Source organism: Ovis canadensis, chromosome 23, assembly GCF_042477335.2.
Source record: "Ovis canadensis isolate MfBH-ARS-UI-01 breed Bighorn chromosome 23, ARS-UI_OviCan_v2, whole genome shotgun sequence".
Lineage (NCBI taxonomy): Eukaryota > Metazoa > Chordata > Mammalia > Artiodactyla > Bovidae > Ovis > Ovis canadensis.
In genome coordinates, this window is record NC_091267.1 from 72491577 (window position 1) to 72508785 (window position 17209).

Here is a 17209-nt window from a genome sequence, read left to right on the forward strand (position 1 = left end):
GGCTGAATCAGTGGCTTTGAAAGTGGAGCATTGTTTGTGATGGATTATTTGTGATGGCGAGATCCAAGGCATGGCCATGGGACTGGATTGTCCAAGTGAAGGAGAAGATGGTCGGCGAAGAGGTGAGAGAATCAGGCAACAGAGGGAAAGTAGAGTTCCCCTGCCTTCACGGTTTTATAATGAGAAGCGTGGCAAGATTACATTTCAAAGGAATGGTTCACAGGTGCCTAAGAAAGACATTCCTTGGCAAAAGGTTTTCTTTTTTTAAAAACATTTATTAATTTCAAATGGGTCAGAGAAAGAATTTATGATGTTCATAAGTAAAGAATTTATACATGTTTCCTAAATAAATGCTCTAAGAGAAGAGAGGGCGGGTGCCTATTGTCAAGAAGAAGCTTGGGTAATTTTGTCAAAGGAAGGGAGCACCAAGGCCATGTTGGTCAGCTGATAGCAAAGGGCAATTTAAAAAATACATCTTAGCCAAGGTGTATATGTTTATTTAAAATAAAGCTTTGCTCTTTGTTAAAATCTCCCCCATAAGCCTTACTAAAAAATATAATTCTAAAGTAATACTTACATAGATCACTTTTTAAGGAAAATTAATAATTAACTGTGGATCTTGTAAGGGAAGAAAATCTAAGCACAGCCAAAGGGACGTGATAATCAGTTTTTGTCCCAGTTTTATAAATGATGCCTGGTATTATAAATAAAAATGACTCAGTCTAGAAATATCTATCTAACTGTCCACATAACTCAACAAAAAAAATTATGTGTTTTTGGAGAAAGCACAGGCTTTTATATATAATACATCTCTGAAACTCAGTTATAGCTGCGTATCTGAGTAATATAAGAGATATATAAGCCAAGAAAGGATTCTATTTCAAATGAATTAAAACAGCAGTGCAGACCTCAGTGCCACTCCTCGCCCAGCTCTCTCCTCATTGCAGAAGTATGCGAACTTATGGTTCCTAGGTCAAGTTCATGTACTTGTCGATATTCCAAACACAGAAAAGGGGGAAGGAAAGTGGAGGACTCATAGGGATCACAGGTGACAAACACATCATGCTTCTCCTGGACTCTCCGAAGAAGCTACCTGCTGAATCTCTAATGGCTATCATGCCAGGCAAGGCCTACTCTAGCGACATAGAAAGTCCTGCTAAAGGCAAACTTAGAAAGAGCATGAAAAGGCAGAGACATCACTTTGCTGACAAAGGTCTGTATAGTCAAACTATGGTTTTTCAGGAGTCACGTATGGATGTGAGAGTTGGACCATAAAAGAAGGCTGAGCGCTGAAGAGCTGATGTTTTAGAACTGTGGTGCTGGAGAAGACTCTTGAAAGTCCCCAGAACAGCAAGGAGATCAAGCCAGTCAATCCGAAAGGAAATCAACCTGGACACTCACTGGAAAGACTGATGCCGCAGCTGCAGCTCTAGCTCCTTGGCTGCCTGACGTGAAGAGCTGCCTCATTAGGAAAGACCGGGAAGTTAGCAAGATTGAAGGCGAAAGGAGACGGGGGTGACAGAGGATGAGATGATTGGATGGCATCACCAGATCAATGGACATAAATGTGAGCAAGCTCTGCGAGATAGTGAAGGACAGGGGAGCCTGGCGTGCTTCAGTCCGCAGGGTCACAAAGAGTCGGACACGATTTAGTGTCTAAACAACAAGAGAGGATTCAAATTAAAACCCACATAGCCAGAAATTATTTCTTGTTCAGAAAGCGGGAGGATTTTGATGACACACTTGTTATTAAACATTCCCACTTGAAAATTGTCTATTTCAAGTCCAACTCAAGAAGAGTCATTTACCAAAACATTTCCCCATGCATATCATCTTTAAATAAACTTCGTTTGGGCATGTTCAGTGTATTCCTTCAGTTCAGTTGGAAGAAACTGATTCTGACTCTCCAGTGAGCAAAAGACTTTCAGTGGAGAGACATTTTTATTGTACCCGTTCACAGAGTAGCTGGAAAGCTAAGCCATGGCAAGGACAGAAATCCAAAATGCTCATGACTTTCAGAAAGCAATACAATGGACTTTTCCTCTCAACCTCCCTGCCAAACAAGTCCCCTCCACCTGTTTGTTCTTTCAGTGCAACTCTAAGGACATATTCAAATTCCCAGGAATGGGATCGGCTTGTCCCACCATGGGTCATAACAAGTGTCTGTCATTACAAACATGACTCTCTTAGTTTGCTGGGGCTGGCTAGAAGAAACTGTATCAGACTAGGGAGCTTAGCAGAAATTTATTCTTCCCAGTCTGGAGGCTAGGAGTCCAAGGTTAAAGTGTCAGGAGGACTGGTTCCTTCTGAGGTCTCTCTCTCGGCCTGCGGGTGGGCCCCTCCTCACTGTGTCCTGGCACCGTCTCTGTGAGCTTCCCACCCCTGGTCTTTCCATGTGTCCAGGTTTTCTCTTCTTATAAGGATACCAATCAGCTGGATTAGGGCCCAGGTAATGACCTAATTTTAACTGAGTTACCTCTTCAAATACCTTATGTCCAAATGCAGTCACATTCTGAGTCCCTTGTGGCTAAGCTAGTAAAGAATCCGCCTGCAATGTGGGAGACCTGGGTCCGATCCCTGGGTTGGGAAGATCCCCTGAAAGGGAAAGGCTACCCATTCCAGGATTCTGGCCTGAAGAATTCCATGGACTGTATAGTCCATGGGGTTGCAAAGAGTCGGACACGACTGAGCGACTTTCACTCCACAAATGCACTAACAGGCACGGCCAGAAATCATGTTTATCAGCTGTCTGGGCTTCCCTGAGCCCAGACAAACCAACATAACATCAGGCATCATAAGGACTAATCTGGGGGGAGAAAGCCATTCTGAGAAGAGAAATTGGAAATGACTAATAAAAACAAGTAAAATAGTTTAAAGTCGTTAGTAATCTAAGAGGGCTTCCCTGGTGGCCCAGGTGGTAAAGAATCTACGAAACGCAAATAAAGCCACTAGGTGATCCTACTACACGCCCAAAAGCCATATAAAGTCAGGATGGGAGAGGATGTAGAGCAGAGGGAGCTCTCCTCTGCTGGCCAGCGTAAACTGACGCTGGTGAGCACTTTCGCAACGTCTCATGGAAGTGGGAGAGTCCACGCCCCAGAAATTCCCCTTGCATGGATACAAACACAATTCACCCCTGTGTACCAAGAGAGAAACAAGGTGTGTTCAAGGCAGTCATTTCTGAGATCGAACAAACAAATCCCCAAACAACCTAATTATCCATCAAGTGAATAATGACAAACTTTAATACCAGTGAAAGTAAGTGGACGGGAGATGCACGTGTCAGCACAGACAGATCTCACTAAACTGAGCAGGAAGAGGAGGAGCTTAAGCAGCAGAACACAATATTATTTGCATAAAGTTTAAAAACATGCAAGTCCAAGCTGCATGAATCACTTGGAAACGCAAACCTACGTAGTAAAAATCTACATAAGAACGAACGTGTGCGTGCATGCGAGTGTGCGTGCTACGTCGCTTCAGTCACGCCCAACTCTTTGCGACCCCATGGACTCCTCTGTCCATGGGATTCTCCAGGCAAGAGCACTGGAGTGGGTTGCCATGCCCTCTTCAGGGGATCTGCCTGACCCAGGGATCGAACCCAGTCTCCCGCACTGGCAGGCAGGTTCTTTACCACGAGAGTTACCTGGAAAGCCCAAGAAAGAACATGCGGCGTGATAAACGCCAGATTCTGGATGGTGAAAGGGCCGAGGAGCACGACAGAGTGGGGGGCACCTGGAGCTTTACGTCATCAGCACCGTTTCATTTCTCGAGCTGCATAGTACAAAGTATTCGCTGTAATGTATTTAAAACCTCTGTATGTATCGAATGCATCAGAGTAATTTTAGAAAAGATCCCTAGCTTCACTCATAATTACAAAGGGCAAGTATCGCGGAAGGTTTAATTTCCCAGAAAAAAGAAATATTGATGTGGAACGAGGAATGCCTCCTCTTTTGAGGCATTCCTTTTTCAGGCCGGATGAAGTGACTCAACACGCTGGCACTTCACAAAGCTTCTGACACAAAGAATCTTAATTTGCAGAGACCTAGCATACATGAAGAAAGAACAATTAATTCTAGGCATGAAGGTAATTATTCAAATCCAGTGCGCATCCTAGCCCGAGAGGAGCACAGAGCCTGGATCTGCACAACTTTTTCAGGAAACACCTGAGCATAACGTAGTGTGATGATGCATTTAACTGATTCACTAAAACAACATTTTTGAACTACACTCCGCTTAAAGAGCAGTAAGGCTTTCCCAGATCAGTGATGCAGGGCCTGTGTTGTATAGCCCAGGTGTCTGAGTTCAAAATAACCAGACAGCGGTGACCACGCGCTGTGCTCTGTTCAGCGGCTCGGTCGTGTCTGGCTCTGAGACCCTCTGGACTGCAGCCCACCAGGCTCCTCTGTCCATGGATTCTCCAGGCCAGAAGACTGGGTTGCCATTTCTTTCTCCAGGGGATCTTCTTGACCCAGAGATCGAACCCGGGTCTCTTTTCTGCATTGCAGATGGATTCTTTACCAGCTGAGAAACCTGGGAAGGCCAGAAGTGACCATTTGCTTTTTAAAAAGATAATTCTAATATTAAATAACTTAGGCTAAACAGAGAGAAAAAAGTAGTTTTATTCATGTGAGTAACTCATCTAACATTTAAAGGATGGTAAAAGGAAGGAGGGGTTCCCAGGTGGCTCAGTTGTAAAGAATTCAACTGCCAGTGGAGGAGACAGTGGTGAGATCCCTGGGTAGGAAAGATCCCCTGGGGGAAGGCATGGCAACCCACCCCAGGATTCTTGCCTGGAGAATCCCATGGACAGAGGAGTCTGGTGGGCTACAGTCCATGGGTTGCAAAGTCAGACACGACTTAGCTACTAAGCAACAACAACAACAAAAGGGGAGCTAAACCAACATTGCTGGGTACAGAGTAGGCATAAGAAATAGCTCTTATTCTCCCACATTATAAATAAACTGAGCACTAGGGCAGATAAGTTACGTAATGCCAGACAGCCAGAAAGGAGCCAGATTGGAGTATGAATTCCATTCCTCTTCATTCTAAATTCCATACCCTTCTTCCTGGGAGACAGCTAGCTAATAAGCAGAAAAAGACGTAGACAGCTTCTCTTACAGCATTTTTCAGATGACATTAGAGGAGACATTGCGTGTGTGTATTTAAGATTATGTGATTATAAAACTGATTTTAAAAACAGAGATGATAATCTCCTTCTTAACAAGGTTATTTGTGGGACAGTAAACAAACTCAGAATTTAAAAAAATAAAATAAAAGGGCAACATCAGACACATATTTGGCAAAGCCCTAGCTTAGGCTGTAGAAGACCCCACCATACCGGACCCTGCCACTACCTGTGTGGCTGAGAACAAGACCCATGATCCTCTGTGAGGACAAAACTACTCAAAATAGTTATGGAAACACGGCAAAAGCCAGATCGCTTATATCCGGTTACTCTGTAGGTACAATCACTGCCTAGAGATAAAATTATATTCCTCCATAGGGTATTTTAGACTTTTAACCAAAAATTCTACTATTTTTGATGTCATAAATTTGTTGTTAAATCGCTCAGTTGTGTCCGACTCTTTTGCCCTCCCCATGGACTGTGGCCCCCGGGCTCCCCTGTCCACGGGACTCTCCAGGCAAGAGCACTGGAGTGGGTGGCCATTTCCTTCTCCAGGGGATCTTCCTGACCCAGGGATGGAACCCCCGTCTCTTGCATTGCCGGTGGATTCTTTACGGCTAAGCCACTGGGGAAGCCCTGTAGAAGGTTATTCTCTTTTGAAACTGGGCATCAGATATTTGGGGGTTGTTTGTTTTAGAGCTACATATAGATACTGAGGTCAGAATGCTTAAATTCAGAAGTAATTTATTATTTCTGAATTCCAGTTCCACTTGGTCTTTGACGCTGCTATTCTTCTCCGTTATCTCACAGTGAGGTAGGAAAGGAAGGCTGAGTATGAGATGTCTTAAAGGAGAACCTTTAAGATCTTACACACTGAACAGATGAAGGAATAGGAATGCAAGGGGCGTACCTCGCCGGACCCCCAGGGTGGTTGCCTGGCTGACGGCCTGGACAGCGCTGCCACTGACCAGCGCAGAACCTGTGGGACAGGATCAGATCTCACAAAAACCACGACAAGGCAAGTTCTGGATATGCTGAACTGGAAGAGCCTATGGACGATCGAAGGTGCCTTGGATGTCCGGTTCTCTGGAGCTCAGTAGGAGGTTGCAGGCTGGGCACCAAAGAGCTTTCATTATTCATGACCTATCTGCTTTAATCTGTCAGGCACAGAGCTAGATTCTGGTGACTCCAGGTTGAAGAAAACAGATCCCTACTCTCATAGGTTAGAATATGAGAGATGTAAAGATAAATGGTAACGCACTGATACATGCTCCAGTATGGCAACATTAAAGATACGTGGGTGCTAAAGAGAGGCCCGAATCTTCCTGGAGGCATCGAGGATATTTCACAAAAATAATGGTTATTAACTCTGTCTTGAAATGGGCGTTAGACTTTGAAACTACAGATTTCAAAGTTGTCTTCTTGGACTTGTGACAATACTTGCAGGATTGTCTGAGTTAGCAAATAAAAACATGTAACTCCCAGTTCAATTTGATATTCAGATAAACAGTGAATCATTTTACAGTATAAATATTCTTTTTGTTAATATGAAATTAAATTGACTGGACAACCGTATTTTTTTCTGGCAACCCTAATTATTTATCAGTATCATTTAAAGAGTAGTGTGAGAGAGACGAAATTAGTTAAATATCAAAAGATAGTTATTTAATGTTACCTTGTTTAATGATATGTAACAAAATGAAATATCAAATAGTTACTGTTAGAAACCAGACAAAATTCTAAGACTAGACAATGGGTATCACAAATACTATCTTTTCCAAATGTTTCTTAGAATATATGATAATTTAGTGATGTTTTAAAAAATATCTCTAAAATCTTGGGAGGAAAAATCACATGAACTAGGCCTTTGACATCTGCAGTACCGACACTAGTGAGATAAGACTCTCCTTGGCCTTAATAACATCCAGACAATATTACTGCTACTCTCCCGAATAACTTCAGCATCGTAACCACGGTGACAGCTGGTTCTCTGGCCATGCTGACAACTGCGACTCCTTTGCTAGAAATGTCACTGCTGATTCCACCTGAGTCATGCTGGTGAGCCTGCTTGTGAAGCTATGTTCAGCCCAACAGTATTGCTAATAATGAGCAAAACAGGGTATGGAAATCCTGACTTCCACCATGGTAATTTTAAAAGTTACATTTTAACCGTTAATTCCAACATCTCTCACCTTCAGACATTTCCGAGATGGCAAGTGAGAGAGTTAATCACCCTGGAATTTTATTACCTGAACAATGAAATGTGATGGTTGAAATAAATCATCTCTAAATGCTGAAAATCTGTACTTCCCAGGCACACAGCCCTCCCACCTGAGGCCTTGCTGACCCCAGGGAGAAGGGAGGCCAGGCAATCCTGAGCTGGTGTTCCCCTAATGTGCCTGGGCTACAAGGCAGGAGAATGGGGTTTGATCCCTGGGTCAGAAAGACCTCCTGGAGAAGGAAATGGCAACCCACTCCAGTATGCTTGCCATGAAAATTCCATGGACAGAGGAGCCTGGCTGGCGATAGTCCATAGGGTCGCAAAGAGTCGGACATGACTGCGCGATCAAGCACACATACCATGTACATGCCAGCTCAAAGCTGCTGCTGCTGCTAAGTCACTTCAGTCGTGTCCAACCCTCAGTGACCCCTTGGACTGCAGCCTACCAGGCTCCTCCATCCATGGGATTCTCCAGGCAAGAGTACTGGAGTGGGGTGCCATCGCCTTCTCCAGCTTAAAGCTATTTAGCAACAACAACAACAACAAAAGCAACAAAGAACAGTGCCCAAGACAGGAATGAAACTAAAATTATTTCTACAAAATCTTCTGAGTCCACTTAGTGATCTTTATCACTGAGACACGTCAAACACATGGCTGGAGATAACCCAGCCAGTGGTTTGCTTTGATATCATCACTGTCATCTCATTATTGAAAAATGGATAAAAATGTCTCCCAAATCTTGAAAGCTTTTGTCTAATTTAATAAGTGTAGATTCCATAGAATCAAAGCGAGTGTTATCTAATTTTAACAAAACTCATATAGTAATTACTATGTACCAGGAACTATTCTTAACATTCTATTACTAACACTAACTTACTCTTTATTTAAATAAAGACAGAAATAGTATGGACCTAACTGGCATGCTGTGATTCATGGGGTAGCAAAGAGTCGGACACGACTGAGTGACTGAACTGAACTGAACTGAACAGAAGCAGAAGATATTAAGAAGAGGTGGCAAGAATACACAAAAGAACTATACAAAAGAGATCTTTGTGACCCAGATAACCACGATGGTGAGATCATTCACCATCATAGAGCCAGACATCCTGGAATGTGAAGTCAAGTGGGCCTTAGGAAGCATCACTATGAACAAGCTAGTGGAGGTGATGGAATTCCAGTTGAACTGTTTCAAATTCTGAAATATGATGCTGTGAAAGTGCTGCACTCAATATGTCAGCAAATTTGGAAAACTCACTAGTGGCCACAGGACTGGAAAAGGTCAGTTTTCATTTCAATCTCAAAGAAAGGCAATGCCAAAGAATGCTCAAACTACCGCACAATTGCACTCATCTCACACGCTAGAAAAGTAATGCTTAAAATTCTTCAAGCCAGGCTTTAGCAATACATGAAATGTGAACTTCCAGATATTCAAGCTGGTTTTAGAAAAGGTGTAGGAACCAGAGATCAAATTGCCAACATCTGCTAGATCATTGAAAAAGCAAGAGAGTTCTAGAAAAACATATACTTCTGCTTTATAGACTATGCCAAAGCCTTTGACTGTGTGCATCCCAGTAAACTGTGGAAAATTCTGAAAGAGATGGGAATACCAGACCACCTGATCTACCTTCTCAAAAATCTGTATTTAGGTCAGGAAGCAACAGTTAGAACTGGACATGGAACAACAGACTGGATCCAAATCGGGGAAGGAGTATGTCAAGGCTGTATATCGTCATCTTGCTTATTTAACCTATATGCAGAGTACATCATGAGAAACGCTGGGCTGGAAGAAGCACAAACTGGAATCAAGATTGCCAGGAGAAATATCAATAACCTCAGATATGCAGATGACACCACCCTTATGGCAGAAAGTGATGAAGAAATAAAGAGTCTCTTGTTGAAAGTGAAAGAGGAGAGTGAAAAAGTTGGCTTAAAGCTCAATATTTAGCAAACTAAGATTATGGCATCCGGTCCCATCACTTCATGGCAAATAGATGGGGAAACAATGGAAACAGTTACAGAATTTATTTTTCTGGGCTCCAAGATCACTGCAGATGGTGATTGAAGCCATGAAATTAAAAGATGCTTGTTCCTTGGAAGAAAAGTTATGACCAACCTAGACAGCATATTCAAAAGCAGAGACATTACTTTGCCAACAAAGGTCCATCTAGTCAAAGCTATGGTTTTTCCAGTGGTCATGTATGGATGTGAGAGTTGGACTATAAACAAAGCTGAGCCTCGAAGAACTGATGCTTTGAACTGTGGAGCTGGAGAAGACTCTTGAGAGTCCCTTGGACTGCAAGGAGATCCAACCAGTCCATTCTAAAGGAGATCAGTCCTGAGTGTTCATTGGAAGGACTGATGCTGAAGCTGAAGCTCCAATACTTTGGCCACCTGATGTGAGGAGCTGACTCATTTGAAAAGACCCTGATGCTGGGAAAGACAGAAGGCAGGAGGAGAAGGGGACGACCGAGGATGAGATGGTTGGATGTCATCACTGACTCAACGGACGTGAATTTGAGTAAGCTTCGGGAGTTGGTGACAGACAAGGAAGCCTGGCGTGCTGCCGTCCACGGGGTCACAAAGAGTCGGACACAACTGAGCGACTGAACTGAAGTGACTCTTTACTTAAAATGCCAATGGGAAAGCAGTGGGCCAGAGAGATTCCCCACAATTAAATAAACTAGAGCATGGCAGGACCATAAGTGGAACCCAGGCAGGTGGGTTCCAGAACAGGGCTCTTGAACACAGTGGCAGGCTGGCTCTCCCATACTAAACTGTTGATAACATTAATTTACGACCGTATTCAAATGAACCTAGGCAAGTATTAAGTGCTGACCAGGGACCAGACACTTTACCCAAATGATCTCAGATCTTTAGCACACCACTGAAGGGCAGTTTTTATCATCTTCAGGTCACTGGCAAAACCCAGAGCTTGAGACTTGAAACATGCTAGGCTGGAGGTTTCAGCCGAGGTCTGAATGGCTTTAAAGCCCAGGTACTTTCTGTTCTCCAAGACTGCCTCCTTATGGTGCCTTGGGAATAGTACTGGGGCTCTTCACTTTTCAGAGCTCTTTTTCCCAGGATCCATTTGCATTGAAAAATGCTACAAGAATACTCATAATTGAATAAGGCAGGTAGAACAGAGGCATGCGTGCCCACACCCATGCCAACAAGCACCTGCAGCTTAACCTGTAGAACAGGCTCTTCAGCAAAGACAGTTTCTTGAGAGGAGAACTACAGTCCATTCATCCTGCGTTCTCAGAGTCTGAGACAGTGTTTGGGTAAAGTTGGTGCTCAGTAAAACTCTGAATGAAGTAACTACTGAGGGCATATCCACATTCCTTTAATGTAGGAATCTCTATTTAAGATAAATGTCAGGAAACACAGGAGTACAATTTATTACATAGCCGTTTCCAGGACAAGGGAACCACTGATAACTTGGTTCCTAAAGTCAAGTTCTAGTGAAAACTACAACTCCTAACACCACCTTCTTAAAACCCCCAGATCAAAGTTACATATCCCTCCAAATCTATCAGCAAATGAAATCAACTCTAAACAACAGCAAACTTAAGTTATCATTAGGAGAGAGTCTATATACATTTCACTTACACTTACTCTGAGCCAAACATCCTCTTCAGTTCAGTCGCCCAGGCGTGTCCGACTCTTTGCGACCCCATGAACTGCAGCACACCAGGCCTCCCCATCCATCACCAACCCCCAGAGCTTGCTCAGACTCATGTCCATCAAGTCGGTGATGCCATCCAACCACCTCATCCTCTGTCGTCCCCTTCTCCTCCTGCCCTCAATCTTTCCCAGCATCAGGCTCTTTTCAAATGAGTCAGCTCTTCACTCTTACCAGAACTCTTAGCAGTGCGCGAAAGCAGTATTTCCTTTGTGTTTCTTGTAAAAAATCTTGGAAATCTCAAATAGAGTTAGGAGACCAGCAGGGGGAGCCCTCACACCCGGGGACGTGGCCGAGCCCAGCAGGAAGGAGACTCTTCTCTCCTGACAAGGTCTCAGCGGGTGGAAAGCCATGGGCTCCATTTCCTCAGTCCTGCCCGCTTCCACCTCCCCTCTATGAAAGCGTTCCCCTTTCTTTGCCATCTTGGGACCTGCATGGCATATGGCTTGCCATGGTTACAGACCCCAAGTTACAATTCTCTGCTGATCCTGAGTAAACTCATCTTTGTTGGAGAAACATATGGCAGTCTATCTCAGGTCAACACACTACAGATGAAAGAATATATGTATTTCTTAAAGGAAGTCAGGAAAATGAAGAGGATGAATGGTAAAGTAAAAAAATCAAACTAACAAAGCACCAGTTAAATGTCTTATCTTTGCCCACATGTGAATATAGATGTTTTAGAAATAATACATTTTATTTATAAAAATCAAATACACACGCTTGTATTTCTATGGGATGCAGACTGACCTTACTATGTGATGCCGTGGAGGTGTGTGTTCCTGTGTGCACACACACACTCCTTAGAGGCCGTCGACTTGGAAATGGTTTGTTCTCAAAGTCTGTTTCTAGGTCAGCTTTTGGCGGCTGGATCATACGTCCTCTTTGAAATCAACGTGGTAAGTTGGCGCCGTGGGAATGGAAACATACAGGAGGCACAGCTTCTCCTCTGCAAGGAGACAATGGTATATACTCATCATGTACTAAAAAAGACATATATATATAAATAGTATTAGGAGGAACACAAAGTGGGAAAGAAAGAAAGCTTCTTTATATGTCTGGGGCATGAAACACACAGAACTCAGCTCAACATTGGCCGCTGATCTTATAGTCCAGCGGATCCATCCAAGCCCCATTGCAGCTCTGTGGTCAGTCACAGAGTCCTCTGAGAGACACGGAAGAAGAGGGGAAGTCGCTCTCCAATCTAGCTTAGAGGAGCCGTGCATTAAGATAAGCTCACCAAAATGCTGAATTTGCAACAAACAGCACTGCAGGAAAACACCGCAGTGCTTTGTTCATGCATACGGATGTTACACCAGTTAAATCCTCAGTGGCTTCTCCCATCGTTTTCTTCTGTGATTTTTTTTATTTTCCAAAATTTTAATAGTCATTAAAAAAGCTTAGAAAACAATAAACATTTACGCGGTGAATTCCGCTGAAAAGAATTAGCTAAGGAAACACCATGTAAGCATCTGCTGCTGCTGCTATATAATAAAAGATAAAGGAGTTGAAATGAAGCATTCAAACATGCAAACAATTTTTTAAAACCTGAACAGCAGGAATAAGGTCCTTAAGTCTCTCATCACTTTTAATTTCAGTATTTGAGATGTACCCCTCCCCTCAACAAAACAAAGCCAGAACTGAAATAATTTCTAACCTTTAATAATGAATAATGAAACTGTAATAATGAAACACGTGAAATCTCATTTTACTAAGCACAACACTGAGTATCAAATGGCACAGAATAGAAAGTCCAGAAATAAACCCACGCATTTATGCCAATTAATTGATAACAAAGAAGGCAACATATACAATGGGGCAAAGACAGTCTCTCCAACAAGTGGTGCTGGGAAAACTGGCCAGCTGCATGAGAAAAATGCAAACGGATCGTTCTCTAACACCATATACGAAAATAAGCTCAAAATGGATTGAAGACCTAAAGGTAAGGCTGGATAGCAGAAAACTCTGAGGAAAACATAAGCAGAACACTCTTTGACATAAATTAGAGCAGTGTGTTTTTGGATTCATCTCCTAAACAAAGGAAGTAAAAGCAAAAAATAAACAAATGGGACCAATTAAACTTAGAAGCTTTTGCGCAGAAAAGGAAACCGTCAACAAAGTGAAGAGAACCTTCTAGTGGGAGAAAATACTTGTAAATGCTATGGCAGACAAGGGGCTAATACACTACACATATAAATAGCTCATACAGCTCAACATAAAAACACATCAAAAGAAAAAAAAAACATGGAGAATACAGACAGAACCCAATTAAAAAACTGGCAGAGAAACTGAATAGACATTTTCCCAAAAAGAAAATGCAGATGGCGAGTAGGCACAGGATAAGATGCTCACCACCACCACCATCAGGGAAATGCAAATCAGAGTGACAGAGAGAGGTCCATCAGAATGGCCAGCGTCAAAAAGTACAAATCGAACAAATGCTGGCAAGGACAAGGAGAAAAGGGAGCTCTCATGCACTGCTGCTGGGAATATAAAGGGGTGTGACCACCGTAAAAACAGAACTCCCATGCAGTCCAGAAATTCCATTCCTGGGTATGCATCCCCAAATCCCCCAAACACGAATTATGAAGATAGACACACCCCAGTATTCATAGCAGCGTCAAACACGAATTATAAAGATAGACACACCCCAGTATTCATAGCAGCGTCATTCACAACGGCCAAGACACAGAGGCAACTTGTGTCCATCAACAGATAAGTGGATAAAGGGGTGCCTGCGGCTCCATCTAAGGAATACTAGACAGCCGTAAAAAATGAAATAACGCCATTTGCAGCAATATGGCTGGACTTAGAGTTATCACACTAAGTGAAGCCAGTCAGAAAGAGAAAGACAAAACCATGAGACACCACTTACATGTGGAATCCAAAAAATATAACCAACTAGTGAGCATAACAAAAACGAAGCAGACTCACAGAACAAACTAGCGGGTGTCCGTCGGGACAGGGAAGGCAGGAGGGGCAATATAAAGGCAGGGGATTAAGAGGTACAAACTGTTGTATAAAATAAGCTACAAGGATATACTGCATAACACGGAGAGAACAGACAGCATTTAAAAACAACTGTAAGTGGAATATAACCTTTAAAATTGTGAATCATTATATTATACACCTGTTACTTCCTTAATACATCAACTATACTACAATAAATGAAAAATAGAATGACTATAGAACTGAAAAGACCCTGATGCTGGGAAAGATTGAAGGCAGGAGGAGAAGGGGACGACAGAGGATGGGGTGGCTGGATGGCATCACCGACTCGATGGACATGGGTTTGAGTGAACTCCGGGAGCTGGTGATGGACAGGGAGGCCTGGCGTGCTGCTGTCCATGGGGTCACAAAGAGTCAGACACGACTGAGCGACAGCAAAAAGGGAACTGAAGCACAATTTTAAAGAAATACCTTCTGTTTTCCTTTTAGCTATTCCATTTTTTCCAAAGGAAATAAATATTTAAGAAAATTTAAAAAAATGGACTTGTGACACATGGCTGAGTAGTTTTCAAGTTGACTTCCCAAAAGCTGTATCATACCACCGATTTGAAAGAAGCCTGATGAAAAATACTTTTGTGTGTTTGTGTGAGTGGACATTATGTATGAGTACAAAGCAAGAAGTAATCTTCAAGAAAAAGAAAAGTGGATTCAAAGCTATGTTTTCATAGAGATGATTCATTTTCTGTACCTTTTCATCACACTTGCTGCTCATAGCAGCTGGCAGCAAGAAACCAATTCATGCTGCTTGTAAGTCTAGCTGTAAAGGATTTTCATTTGTATGAAGCATTTAATCTATAATTCAGCAAATCTATATAAACAAGCTCTTCTGTTCATCTGGATCTCTGCCATGATAATATTCAGTGTTGTTAATATTACAGCAGCTGGTCATCAATATCATTAACAGAACCAAAGTGTGTTAAACTGCTTTCAAGCCTGTGGTGTTCTTTTTGAAGTTGAGTAGAAGTGGAAAATACTACTTCAACACATGGGAAAAGCCATCCATGTGCTTTGGGACCAAACACATCCATCATTTGGCTCAGTCAATCAGATAGGTCCTGCGGACATCAGTGCAAACACTTAATGTGACTGATTGGCAGAGACAGAGCCGTGTAAAAAGTCAGCCCATCTAATTCCTCATTCTTTTATGCACTTGGCTTACAAATGTCAGTGCAGCAAATTGCATCGCTTCCTAAAGAGCCTTTTTGCTCCCAAACTCTTTACACACTGACAGTCTTTGGAAAGCAATTTTTCAGCCTCAGATGACATCGTAACTCTCTTTATTATTTCAGCTTCCTGACCTACCTGCCATGCCCATGGGGCCACCCAAGACGGCCGGGTCATGGTGGAGAGGTCTGACAGAACGGGGTCCACTGGAGAAGGGAATGGCAAACCACTTCAGTATTCTTGCCTTGAGAGCCCCATGAACAGTATGAAAAGGCAAAATGATAGGACACTGAAAGAGGAACTCCCAGGTCAGTAGGTGCCCAATATGCTACTGGAGATCAGTGGAGAAATAACTCCAGAAAGAATGAAGGGATGGAGCCAAAGCAAAAACAACACCCAGTTGTGGATGTGACTGGTGATAGAAGCAAGGTCCTGAGACGGCAACAGGCAGGAAGGCCACAGGTCTTCAAACAGAGGAAATAGCCTGCAAGTGTCAGACATTTTTCTCTCTCTTAAGCGGCAGGAGGAAACAAACTACCAATATTTTTTCCTTCTCTATGCAAATTTAAAAGGAGGTTTCTCTTAAAATTCTGTGTTGCCATAGTGACACCTGGTTTCACCTGAAGTTAACCAATGCATTTTTCTTATGGAAATGTTTATCTTAAGCTATGCTAATGTACCATGCATTTACCCCAAACTCTGTCTTCAAGTCCATCCACCTTTTGGCTTAGAAACTACTTGACAAACCAGTATGTTATAGTCAGATATTGTTCCTCTAATCTATGTAAATGAAACTATTCGTATGGTGATTTGCCCTTCTTCAAGATTCAAGTTAATCATTTTATGGCCCAAGAGGAACCATTTGGTGCCAAGATTATCACAAAATGCATCTTATGGGTGAGGGGCCTGGTGCCATTCTGAATTTTAAGACATTCTTTTCTCTCATTAATAGACTGCTAGTGACTATTCTTCAAGAGACGAGAATACTCAGACCACCTGACCTGCCTCTTGAGAAATCTGTATGCAGGTCAGGAAGCAAGTTAGAACTGGACATGGAACAACAGACTGGTTCCAAATAGGAAAAGGAGTACGTCAAGGCTGTATATTGTCACCCTGCTTATTTAACTTATATGCAGAGTACATCATGAGAAACGCTGGACTAGAAGAAACACAGTCCACAAGCTGGAATCAAGATTGCTGGGAGAAATATCAATCACCTCAGATATGCAGATGATACCACCCTTATGGCAGAAAGTGAAGAGGAACTAAAAAGCCTCTTGATGAAAGTGAAAGAGGAGAGTGAAAAAGTTGGCTTAAAGCTCAACATTCAGAAAATGAAGATCATGGCATCTGGTCCCATCACTTCATGGCAAATAGATGGGGAAACAGTGGAAACAGTGTCAGACTTTATTTTTTTGGGCTCCAAAATCACTGCAGATGGTGATTGCAGCCATGAAATTAAAAGACGCTTACTCCTTGGAAGAAAAGTTATGACCAACCTAGATAGCATATTCAAAAGCAGGGACATTACTTTGCTGACTAAGGCCCATCTAGTCAAGGCTATAGTTTTTCCTGTGGTCATGTATGGATGTGAGAGTTGGACTGTGAAGAAAGCTGTGCACCAAAGAATTGATGCTTTTGAAGTGTGGTGTTGGAGAAGACTCTTGAGAGTTCCTTGGACTGCAAGGAGATCCAACCAGTCCATCCTAAAGGAGATCAGTCCTGGATGTTCTTTTGGAAGGAATGATACTAAAGCTGAAGTTCCAGTACTTTGGCCACCTCATGCGAAGAGTTGACTCATTGGAAAAGACCCTGATGCTGGGAGGGATTGGGGGCAGGAGGAGAAGGGGATGACAGAGGATGAGATGGCTGGATGGCATCACCGACTCGATGGACATGGGTTTGAGTGAACTCCGGGAGTTGGTGGTGGACAGGGAGGCCTGGCGTGCTGCGATTCACAGGGTTGCAAAGAGTCGGACACGACTGAGCGACTGACCTGAACTGACCG

General features: G+C 42.9%; 1 long non-coding RNA gene across 2 annotated transcripts in view; it reads right to left on the reverse strand.

Moving 5' to 3' along the window:
* The window catches only part of LOC138428402 (uncharacterized), a 136139-nt gene that overhangs the window by 15626 nt on the left and 103304 nt on the right, over positions 1-17209 (reverse strand). For both annotated transcript variants that reach the window (XR_011252431.1, XR_011252430.1), the window contains one exon: positions 11779-11977. This is a non-coding gene — a long non-coding RNA (uncharacterized lncRNA). The remainder of the gene's footprint in view (positions 1-11778; positions 11978-17209) is intronic.